Genomic DNA, 13,743 nt, shown 5'->3' on the forward strand with positions numbered 1-13,743 from the left:
CACAAAATCCTCTCCATTCTTTCCTGTCTACATTACTGCCGGGGAAACCAATCTGCCTCTTTTCTTCTAATGAACCAAAAAGAAAAGCAAAATGCTTCTCCTGGGAGTAAACTAGGATTTGGAAGTCTTTGCAGTATTTATTTCTACCTGTTTATCTTCCACATAAGAGTAGATGCATTCATTCATCTGTATTGAGCACCTCCTTTATGCCACAGATCACTCTGACATCCTTTCCCTTCAAGACCTTATTGATAATTACATTGGAGTAAACAAACAAACCAAAAATTACAACCAGCTAGTGCTATAGCAAGAATTTACCTTGCAGCAAACCAGGTTTGGAAGGCTTTGCAGTGCTTATTTAATCTCTCCACCCTCTGCATCTCCCCGTATAGAGCAGTACATTTGACCAATGAAAATGTTGATCAGCAGCTGAGCTGAATATGCTATGAGCACAGATAAACACCAAGCCAGCGTGTGAAGATGCATGGCCCTTAAATGGATCCAGGGTTTTTGTTGTTGTCTTTTTAACTTAGAACTCAATGGCCTTTGCTATTAACACGGAGACTCTCACTCATGCTACTGCGGTTCTTCCCTAAGGACACTTCTAGACACCATTTATTCACCTAGATGCTCCCAAGACAGAAATTACACCCTTCGTGTCAGGCTCTGAAGGCAGGCATGGTAACTCTCTGCTGTCCCGGGAGACTCGTTCATCACAGGCTGCTGATCATCCGCTTCCCAGAGCAGAGGGATGTCATGCAGGTGCATCCAGCTGGCAAGGGTGAGATGGGAGCCATGCGCACTGGAGCGCTGGGCCCTGCCCCCTTTAGACCCCCAGCAGCCTCCCCCCATCCAACACTGATATTTCCCATAGCAGGCTCACAATCTCTCTAAGCCGAGGTTCCCCTTATCTGTCTAATTACGCAAAAGGAAAAGTGAAGTTGCTCAGCTGTGTACAACTCTTTGTGACCCCATGGACTGTAGCCCACCAGGCTCCTCAGTCCATGGGATTTTCCAGGCAAGAGTACTGGAGTGGGTTGCCATTTCCTTCTCCCGGGGATCTTCCCGATCCAGGGATCGAACCCGGGTCTCCCACATTGCAGCCTGTCGCTTTACCTTCTGAGCCACCAGGGAAGCCTAATCATGCAAAAGAACAGACAAAACGAGCAACAACAAAACCCAGGCCCAGTTCAGTTCAGTTCAGTCGCTCAGTCGTGTCCAACTCTTTGCGACCCCTTGAATTGCAGCACGCCAGGCCTCCCTGTCCATCACCAGCTCCCGGAGTTTACTCAAACCCATGTCCATTGAGTCAGTGATGCCATCCAGCCATCTCATCCTCTGTCATCCCCTTCTCTTCCTGCCCCCAACCACTCCCAGCATCAGGGTCTTTTCCAATGTGTCAACTCTTCGCATCAGGTGGCCAAAGTACTGGAGTTTCAGCTTCAGCATCAGCCCTTCCAATGAACACCCAGGACTGATCTCCTTTAGGATGGACTGGTTGGATCTCCTTGCAGTCCAAGGGCCTCTCAAGAGTCTTCTCCAACACCACAGTTCAAAAGCATCAATTTTTCAGCGCTCAGCTTTCTTCACAGTGCAACTCTCACATCCATACATGACCACTGGAAAAACCATAGCCTTGACCAGACGGACCTTTGTTGGCAAAGTAATGTCTCTGCTTTTTAATACGCTATCGAGGTTGGTCATGACTTTCCTTCCAAGGAGTAAGCAAATTCTTTAGCCAAGGTCACACTGCAACATGGATCCTCAATCCTCAGGTACTACAATGGATCCCTGTGTGGATAAAGTCCAAGCTGCTTACCACATGTGTGAAGCCCCTTATAACCTGGCTGTCAGCTCCACCTCTCCTGACCTCACACTGCAGCCTCCAGCCCTGCTCAAATCATTCGTGTCCGGACACTTGAACTGTGCCATTACTGCTGCTAGAACTTCCTTCTCCAGCTGCCAACCCACTACCTCCCACACCTCCTCCTGCTCATCTCTACTCATCCTTAGGGTCCCAGCACCCCATCCACCCTCTCATTCAATCAATCCACAGGCATTCTGCTAGTCCTTTCCCTATGTGGTGTCATTGGACTCTGAGGATACAACAAGGACCAAGGGGACTGGTCCCTGCCACCCAGAGTTCACAGCCCAGTGAAGAGGTATAAGTAAACAGGCGGTGATAAGATGCTGGGGTAGGTGGTGTGACAATTAGAACAGGGTGTGTACTCAGGGTTGTCCAGAGGAACAGAGCCAACAGATACTAGAAGAGGTGTGTGTGTGTGTGTGTGTGTGTGTGCGCGTGCGCGCGCAGACCGAAATAAAGATAAAGAGATGTGTTATAAACACTTGGCTGTGTGATCACAGAGGTGAGGAAATCTCCAGTCCTGCAGGGTGTGAGTCATCAAACTGAGACCCATAACAGCCCATTGGCTCTAGTTCTAGTCTGTCTCCGAAAGCTTGAGAACCAGGACAGCCAGTGGTGGAGTTCCAGCCCAAAGGCCAGCAGGCTAAAGATCCAGGAAAAGCCGACATTTCAATTCTAGTCCAAAAGCAGAAAAAGATCCGATGTCCCAGCTCACAGGCAGGCAGGCAGGCAGGAGGCATCCCCCCTCACTCAGGGCAGGGTCAGCTTTTTGTTCTATCCCAGCCTTCAGCTGATTACATAAGGTCCACCCACACTAGGGAGGGCTATCTGCTTTATTTGGTCTACGCATTTAAATGTTAATCTCATCCAAAACACCTTCAGAGAAACACCCAGGATGATGCCTGACCTAATTATCCTGTAACCCAGCCAACCTGACACACAGCAGTAACCATCACAGGATGCTGCGGGGACACATAGCCAGGCCCTTGACTCTGGAAGTGCTTTCGTGACCACCCCCTAAGACTCCATCCAAGGTCCTTTCTCTCTGTTCCAACAGCCCTCACTACACTCCTTAACCGTAATTCTTGTGGGCTAGTATTCTCTCTCTCCTGATGTAGTTAAAATGCTATTGAGACCTTGCTGTGAAGTCAGACCTACTGGGCTAAAGTCCCAACTCTTCTACTTTTAGTTGTATAGCTGGGCAAAGGATACGAGTTGTATAACTGGGCCCACCTGGGCCTCAGTTTTCTTATCTGTAAAATGGGATGGCATTAGTGCCTACCAGCCTCACAAGAATATTGAGAGAATTAAATGAAGGAAAACGAAGAATGTGCTTAGGGTCTGCTGGCACACAGTAGGTCTCCAGAAAACAGTAGCTCTAACAGTCATTCTCTGTGTAACTCCAGCACCCAGCAGGCTTCCAGAGCATGACAGGTTCTTGTTGAGACCTGCACAATGCCACTTGACTTCCTCTCCTATCCTGCCAGCAGCTGCATCTGTGCCTATGAGCATCTCAGGGCCTTGTTCTTGCAGAACGCTCCTAGCATCTCCCCAGATAGGAGCGGTGGGAAGGGAAATGTCTTGTCTTGCCAGAAAGAAGGTGATGGCAGGATAGATGTCTGTGAAAGGCTGTAAGTGCTTGGAGCAGCTGCCCTGAGAACTATTCCCAACAGGTGACAAACGGTTGTCTTTAGTGACCAGCTTGACCTTCAGTTAATAGTAAGAGTGACTTCAGTAGGGAAATCGATTTTTGGCCAATCACCTTCAAAAGATGGAGACCTTGGGACAACTCATTATCCAGTATTTGATTTCCACTTCGAGGAGAAATGGGACCCAGGGGAATGAGTTGACATTGTGCAGTTTCATTTTTCCCACCATTAAGGCCGCTCCTGCCTTTCTGGAAGCTTTTAACAAGTCCTTAGTTAATTTTTTTTTTTATTGCAGCATAGTTGATTTCCAATATCAAGCTAGTTTCTATTGTACAGCAAAGTGATTCAGTTATACATACATATACATTATTTTTATATATTCTTTTCCATTATAGTTTTTCAGAGTATACACAACACTGTGCTATACAGTAGGATCTTGTTGTTTATCTATTCCATATATAATAGTTTACATTTGCTAACCCCAGTCTCCCACTCCAACCCTCCTTCAACTCCCTTCCCCTTGGAAGCCATAAATCTGTTCTCTATGTACCTGAGTCTATTTCTGTCTCACAGATAGATTCATTTGTGTCGTATTTTAGATTCCACATATAAATGATATCACATGGTGCTTTCTCCTTCTGACTTAACCTCACTTAGTACGGTATCTCTAGTTGCATCCATGTTGCTGCAAATGGAATTATCTCATTCTTTTTTAATGGCTGAGTAATATTCCAATGTATATATGTATCACATCTTCTTTATCCGTTCCTCTGTTGATGAACATTTAGTTTGTTTCCATGTCTTGGCTATTGTGTATAGTGCTGCTATGAACATAGGGGTGCATGTATCTTTTGGGATTAGAGTTTTGTCTGAACCAGTCCTTTGTGTAGTGTGAACTCAGTGGTGAACAGACACGAAAGGGTTTTTTTTAATTTATTTTTTATTGAAAGATAATTGCTTTACAGAATTTTGCTGTTTTCTGTCAAACCTCAACATAAATCAGCCATGGGTATACAAAAGGGAGGGTATATAGCTCCTCCTGTTTGAACCTCCCTCTTACCTCCCTCCCCACCCCACCTGTCTAGGTTGATACAGAGGCCCTGTCTGAGTTTCTTGAGCCATGCAGCAAACTCCCGTTGGCTGTCTATTGACACGAAAGGATTTGACTGTCCTTCTACCAAGGTCTTCCACCTGCGGTCATGGAATCAGCCCTGGAATGGTACCTCTATCCTGGCCCTGCTGCTCACTCTCTGGCATCTCAGTGACCACACCTGTAAAGTAGGGAGCATCACCTTTCCCACAGACCTCAGAGTGACATCTGAGACAGGACAGATAGAGTATCTATGTCAGCTGAGCGGTACTTGTGAAAAAGCGTGGGAGAGTTTGCAGTGTTACGCACATACAGGCCAGGAGCTTACATGGGAGGGCCTCAGCCTGAAGGCCTTCCATAACCCAAACTAATTTTTCATTTCAGTTCAGTCGCTCAGTCATGTCCGACTCTTTGCAACCCCATGGGCTGCAGCACGCCAGGCCTCCATATCTATCACCAACTCCTGGAGCTTGCTCAAACTCATGTCCATTGAGTCAGTGATGCCATCCAACCATTTCATCCTCTGTGGTCCTCTTCTCCTCCTACCTTCAGTCTTTCCCAGCATCAGGGTCTTTTCCAATGAGTCAGTTCTTTGCATCATGTGGAGCTTCAGCTTCAGCATCAGCCCTTCCAGTGAATGTTCAGGACTGATTTCCTTTAGGATTGACTGGTTTGATCTCCTTGTAGTCCAAGGGTCTCAACACTGGAATAAATGTAAAGTGGGAAAAATAACTTCTCACAGCATGTAAATCAAAAACTATGGAGTCATACTTTTTAAGAATAATCTAGCTTTTTCTCTAATACACCAGTGAGCTGTCTTTTGAATCATGTAACATGGTGTGTCAGGGTGTTTGGACTTTGTCATAGCTTTTTATTTCTTTAAATAGTTCCAACCCATCTTTCAGCATGAACACCACCAACTGAGTGTTTATTATGAGAGACAAAAAACGTGTTAAAATGACAGGGAATGTTAAACAACAGCATGATGGCCCCCGACTTCACTCTGGCTGAGGTTTTCCTCAGCATATGCCACTATGTGGCTTGAAATTGGGTATTTACTCATCAGCTAGAGGGTACTTCCCAGGCCAGAGCATAAGCTGATTATAATCCACTAGAACCCAACATGAAAGCTGAGTGTCGTGAGTTTGTGTCCCCCCAAAAGATATTGAAATCCTAACCCCAATACCTGTGAATATGGTTGTACAAAGTCTTCGCAGATGATCAAGTTAAGACAAAGTCATTAAGGCAGGCCCTAACCCTGCATAGCTTGTGTCCCTACAAGAAGTGGAAATGGATGCAGAGACAGACACGCATAGAAAGAAGACAACAGTCATGTAAAGACACAGGGAGGAGCCAACCTTCTACAAGCCAAGGAAGAGCTGAGGCTAAGCTACCGAACCTACGAAAGAAGCATGAAGCAGATTTTTTCCCCAGCCCTCAGAAGAAATCAATCCTGCCAACACCTGAACTTAAACTTCCCATCTAATAAACAATGAAAATAGGAATTTCTATTTAAGCCCCGGGGCTTGTGGCTCTTTGTCTTAGCAGGTATATTGCTTGCATATTAGCAAACTAATATACTAAGCTACCCTCTTTTTTTTTTAAATTTGGAGGGACTCTCTTCCAAAAGGTATTATCTTCTCAATTATTTAAATAGCACACAGCTTCCAATGTGTAGTTAGCAGTGATAACCTAGGAAATGTTTGAGAAAGAAGAACTTGTAGAACTCTGGCCTTCATATAGGAATGTGGAGCTTAAAGCAAAAAAGTCTAGGAAGATGCACAAATAATAAAGGAAATTATAGCTAATATTTACTGGCTGTTTCTACGTGCCAGGCACTGAGTTCAGCCCTTCATGTGCATTAACTCATTTAATTTGCACAACAATCTTATGTACTAGACACAATCATCACCCCCATTTTTCAAATGAGGAAATCAGTCAGAAAGGTTTAGTTACTTGCCTAAGGCAGCACAGCTAGTAGGGGGGAATTCTGTGAATTTCAGTCATTGACAGTCAGTCTCCAGAGCACACTCTAATGGATAGAAAGACCTGGAAGCCACTAGTTTTATGAGATATGGTTAACCCAGGGCCTTCCCTGGTGGTCCAATGGTTAAGAATCTGTGCTTCCACTGCAGGGGGCATGGGTTCAATCCCTAGTCTGGGAAGTAAGATACCACATGCCCTGCAGTGCAGCCAAACACACACACACACACACACATATATATACACACACACACACATACATATGTATGGCTAATTCCATCATCAGCATCTCTGAGATAATGAGGAAGTTTCATGTATATCCCTTGAGCCCATATTCACTGATGGACTCTCATGGCCTCTCATCATTCCAGGCACTGGGAAAGCAAAGCTGAACCTGATGCAGACCCTGCCTGCAGGGGATGCAGGCCATAGAACACAGGTTAGGGCATAAATCTTCAGTCTTATTTTCATTTCTCTGCTAACTCTTGGTTCTGCCCACCACAGAATTGAGACTTATCCTAGGAAAAATTTTTATCATATAGCTGTGATGGTTAATTTTATGTTTCAGCTTGGCTAGAATATGGTGTGAAGTGAAGTGAAGTGAAAGTCGCTCAGTTGTGTCCGATTCTTTGCGACCCCATGGACTATACAGTCCATGGAATTCTCCAGGTCAGAATACTGGAGTGGGTAGCCGTTCCCTTCTCCAGGGAATCTTCCGAACCCAAGGATCAAACCCAGGTCTCCCACATTGCAGGCAGATTCTTTACCAGCTGAGCTATCAGGGAAGCCCCAGACTATGGTACTCAGTCATTTCATCAAACAGTAATCTAGGTGCTGCTGAGAAGGTATTTTGTAGATGTGCATAATTTTTTCAAGTGGTTGATAGTAAATAAGGAAATTAAGCTCGATAATGTAGGTGGGCCTCATTCACTCAGTTCAAGACTTCAAGAACAAAAACTCAAGTTTCCCAGAGAAGAGAAATCCTGCCTCAAAACTGCACCATCAACTCTTATCTGAGTTCTGAACTTCCAGTCTGCTCAACAGATTTTTGAACCGACCAGTTCCTGTAATCACATAAGATAATCCTTAAGATAATAAAATGATAATATTAATAAATAATAATACCATAATATATAATTCTGAAACCTAAAATATTTTTAAAATATACTATTATATTAAAAATTGTGTATACACAAACACATTTGTATGGGTATATGCAAATGTATATATGTATGTGTGTATTCTATTGCTTCTGTTTCTCTGGAGAACCGTGAGGGAACAATATTCTCATTAAAAATCACGAGATTAAGGGTTGAAGATTTGGGTCTGAGTCCCAGATCCATCACATACCAGCTCTGGAAACTTCAGAAATTTCTGGAAGGCCTAAAAATTATCTTCAGAAATTCTCTTCAAGTTTTAAATTCCTTATTTATAAAATGAAAATCTTTTAAATGTTTGAATAAAATTTGCTTCACCTGCTTCCTAGAGATATGTCAAATGACACAGATTGGAAACAGTTTTGAAACAAAATGCCAAACCAGTGTCACTTATTACATTCCAAGGGTGTAATTCTTACAAGTGTAGGTGACTATTTATTTTTCTTTCCGACTTTGCACAACTGGCCTCAAAGTGGGACAGTAAAAAGACGTGCTGGGCCTCAGAGGGAATGAATGGAGACAGAGCTGACTGCAGGTCATGGTGAGTCGCTGGTGCCAGAAGGTGATCAATACACTCCGTGGGGCATCCTTCGCGGGGGCGCAGGGAGGACAGAGGCAGACAGGACCTGCGCGCACTGTTGGCATGGAGACAGAGGAGGAAGGTATCTGCCATCAGCCCTGCAATCTTAGGAGACGCATGACCAGGAAAATCAGCAGGCAGAGTGGCTGCTCAGAGCCGTGCGGTGAAACTGCCCTCTGAAGCTTCGGCATCTTGGGTCCAGAGGTCCCTGAGTTCCAGCTGAGCAGCCCCCTATGATATGAGAGGTGGAGAGGGAGCCCCCCTGACCCAATACAGGGCCTGAAATAAGCCTTCAGAAGCGTGGAGCCTTTGGCTGGGTTAGGAGTGATATCCCTCGGAAGGGGAGCCTTCTGGTGGGTTAGACATGGGGAGGGCGTGAGAGATGGGGTGCAAGGTGCCAGGGACCCCAGCGAGCGTGTCATGAGAGGAGCACTCTATTTGCTGCATTCAGAAAGGTGTAGACAAGCTAGCCACCTAATAGCACCCTCCTCACGGTGTCCAGGACGCCTTGCAGTTACTTCTCCATCTACACAGCAAGGATGCCATGCTGCTGGCTTGGCTGAGTTCCCCCGGAAGGCCCCAGTGACTCCACCTGCTTCAGCCTCACGTATTGCAGAGTGCTCACAGACACCCTCTCCGGTGTTTGGGGGGCAGTCTCCATCCACCCCTTCTCTCTACTCCTCTTTAAGCCAATGACCCCCAAAGCCAAATGACACCACACCTGTAGGGCCATAGGGCCACCGTGTCTCTCGTCTTCAGGGTTTTATCCAGGCCAGCAAATTATTTCTGAGAACAAAACATTTTCTTCTCAAATCCAACAGAACCAACCCATTCTGCTAATATTGTTGCTCTAATTTAAAATGTGTCAGGTGTGACTGGTGTGAGCTTGTTTGATGCCCTGCAGCCCGTGGTCTGGAATTTCTCTGTTTTCTCAAAGCTCTTTACCATACACTTTTCATGAAAAATATTGATTTTGTATTCAGCCTTCAGAAAGTGTCATATTTTTCTTTTGTATTTTCAAGACTGTTCTGTGTTAGTGTTTTCTTTGTCTTCCAGAACATTATCACCATTCCCCATATGCTTTCTCCCCTAGATAATCATAAAAATTAAAAGCCTTCATTAGCATGCACCATTAACAATGCCAGGTTTTCTAAGCACGTTTATGGCTTTGCGTCCAATGAACACTGTCTTCTCCCCTTGTCCCCAGGTGGCACCTGTTCTGAGGCTGTCGTTCTAGAGGCGGAAAGCATTTCCACTGTTCCCGCAGTTTACCACCTGCCCTGGCCACACACCAGTTTTCAGAAGTGGGATAAACCTCAATCTGTAAGAATTTTATAGAGGAAGAGCAACTCTGGCACTCTGCTCCTCCAAAGTAAACCTCAGAGTTCAACAAGAAGTTCCCATAGAAATGATAGATCATGCAACATGTAACCATACCAGATGGAAGGAAAGAGGAAGAAAGTCATAGACTATCAGGGAGATAGGGGAGATGACAGATTTTATGACATTCCAAAGTCATCTCAGAGCATTTAACAGTATCTAATAGGTTTACGAACGTAGGTAGCCTCATCTGAGTGGTACTCAGAGAAGGGTCAGGCACAGCCTAGTGGACCAAATCTGCCAGCATAGTGTAGACAGCCCTCAAATTAACGATGGTTTTTATATTTCTTAGAGGATTGTGAAGAAGGTGGACTGGAGGGAATCGACAGGGTCTGTCAAGAGCTTTGTCACCACAAAGCTGAAACAATTTATGATCTGGCCTTTTACAGGAAAAGTTTGCTCTAGAGTTTCCCAGACTTGCCTGATCACCTTGATTGACTTGTGAAGATGGTCACACACATAGATCCCCTGTAATGATGAGTCCATCACAGCGTTGTTCATAATCGCTGAAAGTCAGGGCCTAAACATCCATCCAGGGGAGAATGGGCACACCTCCTTTAGAGTAAATGAAGTGGCCAAATTATGAATATTTACACAGGAAATTCTCACATGTGAAAAGCAGGTTGCAGACAGATACATAGAATATGATGCTAGTTACACAAAGTTTTTAATGTAGTATTATTTATGGATCCTTCATAAGTAGTGAAAGTATGAAGACATACATGGCAAGGATACACACTAAAGTCAGGTTCATAGTTACCACTATAGAGAGAGGGATCAGCAGAGTGGTATAAAGAGGGCTTCAATTTATCTATGTTTCACATCTTAAGCTTAATGGCTTATAGATATACAGGTGATAAATAGATACAGATATTTATACAGACATAGATAGATACAAGTATAAAACATATTTAAATATTGTTCCTTGGATTTTTTTGTACACTATAAGTATTTTGTTATAATGATTTCTTTTTAAAATTATTGCTCAGTAATTTATAGCTCTTAATAGATATTCAATACAGTGTGGAAGAAGACTCTTGAGAGCCATTTGGACTGCAAGGAGATCCAACCTGTCAATTCTAAAGGAAATCAACCCTGAATATTCATTGGAAGGACGGATGCTGAAACTGAAGCTCCAATCCATTGGCCACCTGATGCCAAGAGCCAGCTCATTGGAAAAGACCCTGATGCTGGGAAAGATTGAAGGCAAAAGAGGGCGGCAGAGGATGAGATGGTTAGATAGCATCACTGACTCAATGGACATGAACCTGAGCAAACTCCGGGAGATAGTGAAGGACAGGGAAGCCTGGCGTGCTGCAGTCCATGGGGTCACAAAGAGTCAGACATGATTTAGTGACTGAACAACAACAATAGATATTCCAGGAAGCTGAAGTATTTAAGGGTCAATATGTGGATCACATGAAAGAAAGTGCACATTGTCTGTTCCCTTTTCTTTTTAGATTAATTAATTGAATGATGATTTAAAATATCAGCTGACCTTTTCTAATCATTTTGGGCACAATATCAGTGGGGTGGATGCTCAATTAAGAAGACTCCTCCACTTTGGTTTTTCTGGCTGAAGGAAGGAGCATTGCTTCCATAAGCTTCTTTCTGAAAGTAGCAAGGAATGCTGGCCTATATCTTGATTAAATACATGAACAGGTGGAGACTAATTCTAGGAAGAGCTGGGAATCAAAGTCAGTAGGGTAGCAATAGGCAGGGGGTGGTGGTTTAAGAGACAAAGCTGGCTGTGGCCTTAGCTGGGCTCACAACAAAGACACACTGGGAGAGAAAAAGAATGCAGCCTGAGGCAGCAGGGGAAGAAATCCTACAGATGCTGCTTCCACACACAATGAAACAGATTGGAGCTGTCAGAGCACTGTGAGACCTGAAAATAAAACCTCGAGGCTGGGAGGAAGGATTCTGCTAATTGGAGTGGATAATTTAAGAGGTGAACACAGCACAAAGCCCTAGAGGGACTGATGCAGGTTTAATTAAAGATGATTTTCCATAACCTTGTCCTTGATTTAAAAAACACTGGCCCCTAGAAACACTGGGGAAAAAAAAAAAACTTGTGTGCCTTGTTAGATGGATTTCACCTTCTTTGAGCCTTAGCTATGGAGGGCCATTTTCCCATCCATAATTTTGCCCCACTGGGATGATTGCTGGATTTAGGGTACTGACCCAAAGGCCATTTCCACCCCCAGCCATGTATGACACCAAGAAGAAGTGATACAAATACATTTCAGTACTAATGAGGACAAAATGTAATACACAGACAGAAGGATCAATTCAAAGTTCTTTCAGTACCTCCAAGCTTTTAACTATGGAATTGGAAAACCTGGAGAACCGTGGGGTTCAGATCCTGTTCCCCCATGGGCAGGTGCTCCAGCCTTGCCCCTGAGACTCTTGATGTTGGCCTCTCAGACTTAAGCTGTGCTGTCAACTCCACTGACTCCCCCGGCTTCACCCTTGTGGTTGAGCTGAATCAGATCAATAATGGTAACAGATGGAGAAGGAAGAGGGAGGAGAAAAAGCAAGGGCCCTAAGGGTAGTGATCATCATTTCTGAAACTGAGAATGAGCAAGAAAGATATTCTAAGTAATGACATGCATGTAATAGTAATAAGGTGCTGGGTGAGATATAAGATGTGAGAATTGGACCATAAAAAACGCTGTGCACTGAAGAATTGATGCTTTCAAATTGTGGTGCTGGAGAAGACTCATAAGGGTTCCCTGGACAGCAAAGAGATCAAACCAGTCAAGCTTCCAGTAGACGTTAATGCTGTGGCGGACCTTTAACATTTATTGTTCATTTGCTTCCTTCTACTCCACAAGATAGTTAAGGCAAATATTCTTAATTTTAAGAGGAGGAGACAGAAGCCCAGACAGAATCACTTGCCCAAAGAGACCAGGCTGGGTTCTGACAGATCCAAGTGCTTTTTTCACTCTACCAACCTCCTAGGGCCCACGTGGACTTTATCACAGTGAAGACCATACCTGCCCCCTCCTCCCTTTTGCAAACTTATCTGAGGCCCCTCTGGTAGTTTTCTGAGCTTTCCCTTTCTCTACAGTATTTGCATCACATAAACCATTCTGTGGAGGAAATATTCAGATCCACGTACCAGAATCACAGACTGCTTCATATAGTGCCAAGGCAGGGCCTGCCTCGATACATATTTAGTTTTGCTATTTTAGCATTTTTAATTACAAGAGACGCTGTTACTTTGTTTGGTGGTGACTTAGTCACTCAGTTGTGTCCGACTCTTTGCAACCCACGGACTGTAGCCTGCCAGGCTCCTCTGTCCATGGGATTTCCCAGGCAAGAATACTGCAGTGGATTGCCATTTCCTCCTCCAAGGGATCCTCCCCACCCACGGATTGCACCCAGGTCTTCTGCAATGCAGGCAGATTCTCACTGGTTGAGCCACCAAGGAAGTGCTTTGTTTGAGGAGCCCCACATCACAGTGGGGGCCAAGACACGATGGTCCATGCTTGACAAAAGCAAAGATGATTAAAGCCTAAGATCCCAGGAGTATGTGCTGGTTAACTTGAAGGAGAACGAATGCCTGACTGTGGGGCCTCAGATAAATTGGTAGGGGGGTCACTGTGTGGAGGAGGACAGGGCCCCAGGGGCCTCGCTATGGCTGCTGAAGCCTCTTCTAGAAGGTGTGTGCTAATCCCACCCCTCTTAGTAACCCAATCTTGCTTCCTATAAGATTCTTATAAAATCAGAAGCACAGCACTAAGGGAGCTATATTCAATATCTTGTGAATAACCATAATAGAAAGGAATTTTTAAAAGAATATATATATATATATATGAACATTGGGGTGCACGTGTATCTTTCAGACCTAGTTTCCTCAGTGTGTATGCCCAGGAGTGGGATTGCTGGGTCCAGTGTCATCGAAGCACTGTTTATAATAGCCAGGACATGGAAACAACCTAGATGCCCATCAGCAGACGAATGGATAAGGAAGCTATGGTATATATATACACAATGCAATATTACTCAGCCATTAAAAAGAATTCATTTGA

This window comes from Odocoileus virginianus, chromosome 34 (genome assembly GCF_023699985.2).
Source record: "Odocoileus virginianus isolate 20LAN1187 ecotype Illinois chromosome 34, Ovbor_1.2, whole genome shotgun sequence".
Lineage (NCBI taxonomy): Eukaryota > Metazoa > Chordata > Mammalia > Artiodactyla > Cervidae > Odocoileus > Odocoileus virginianus.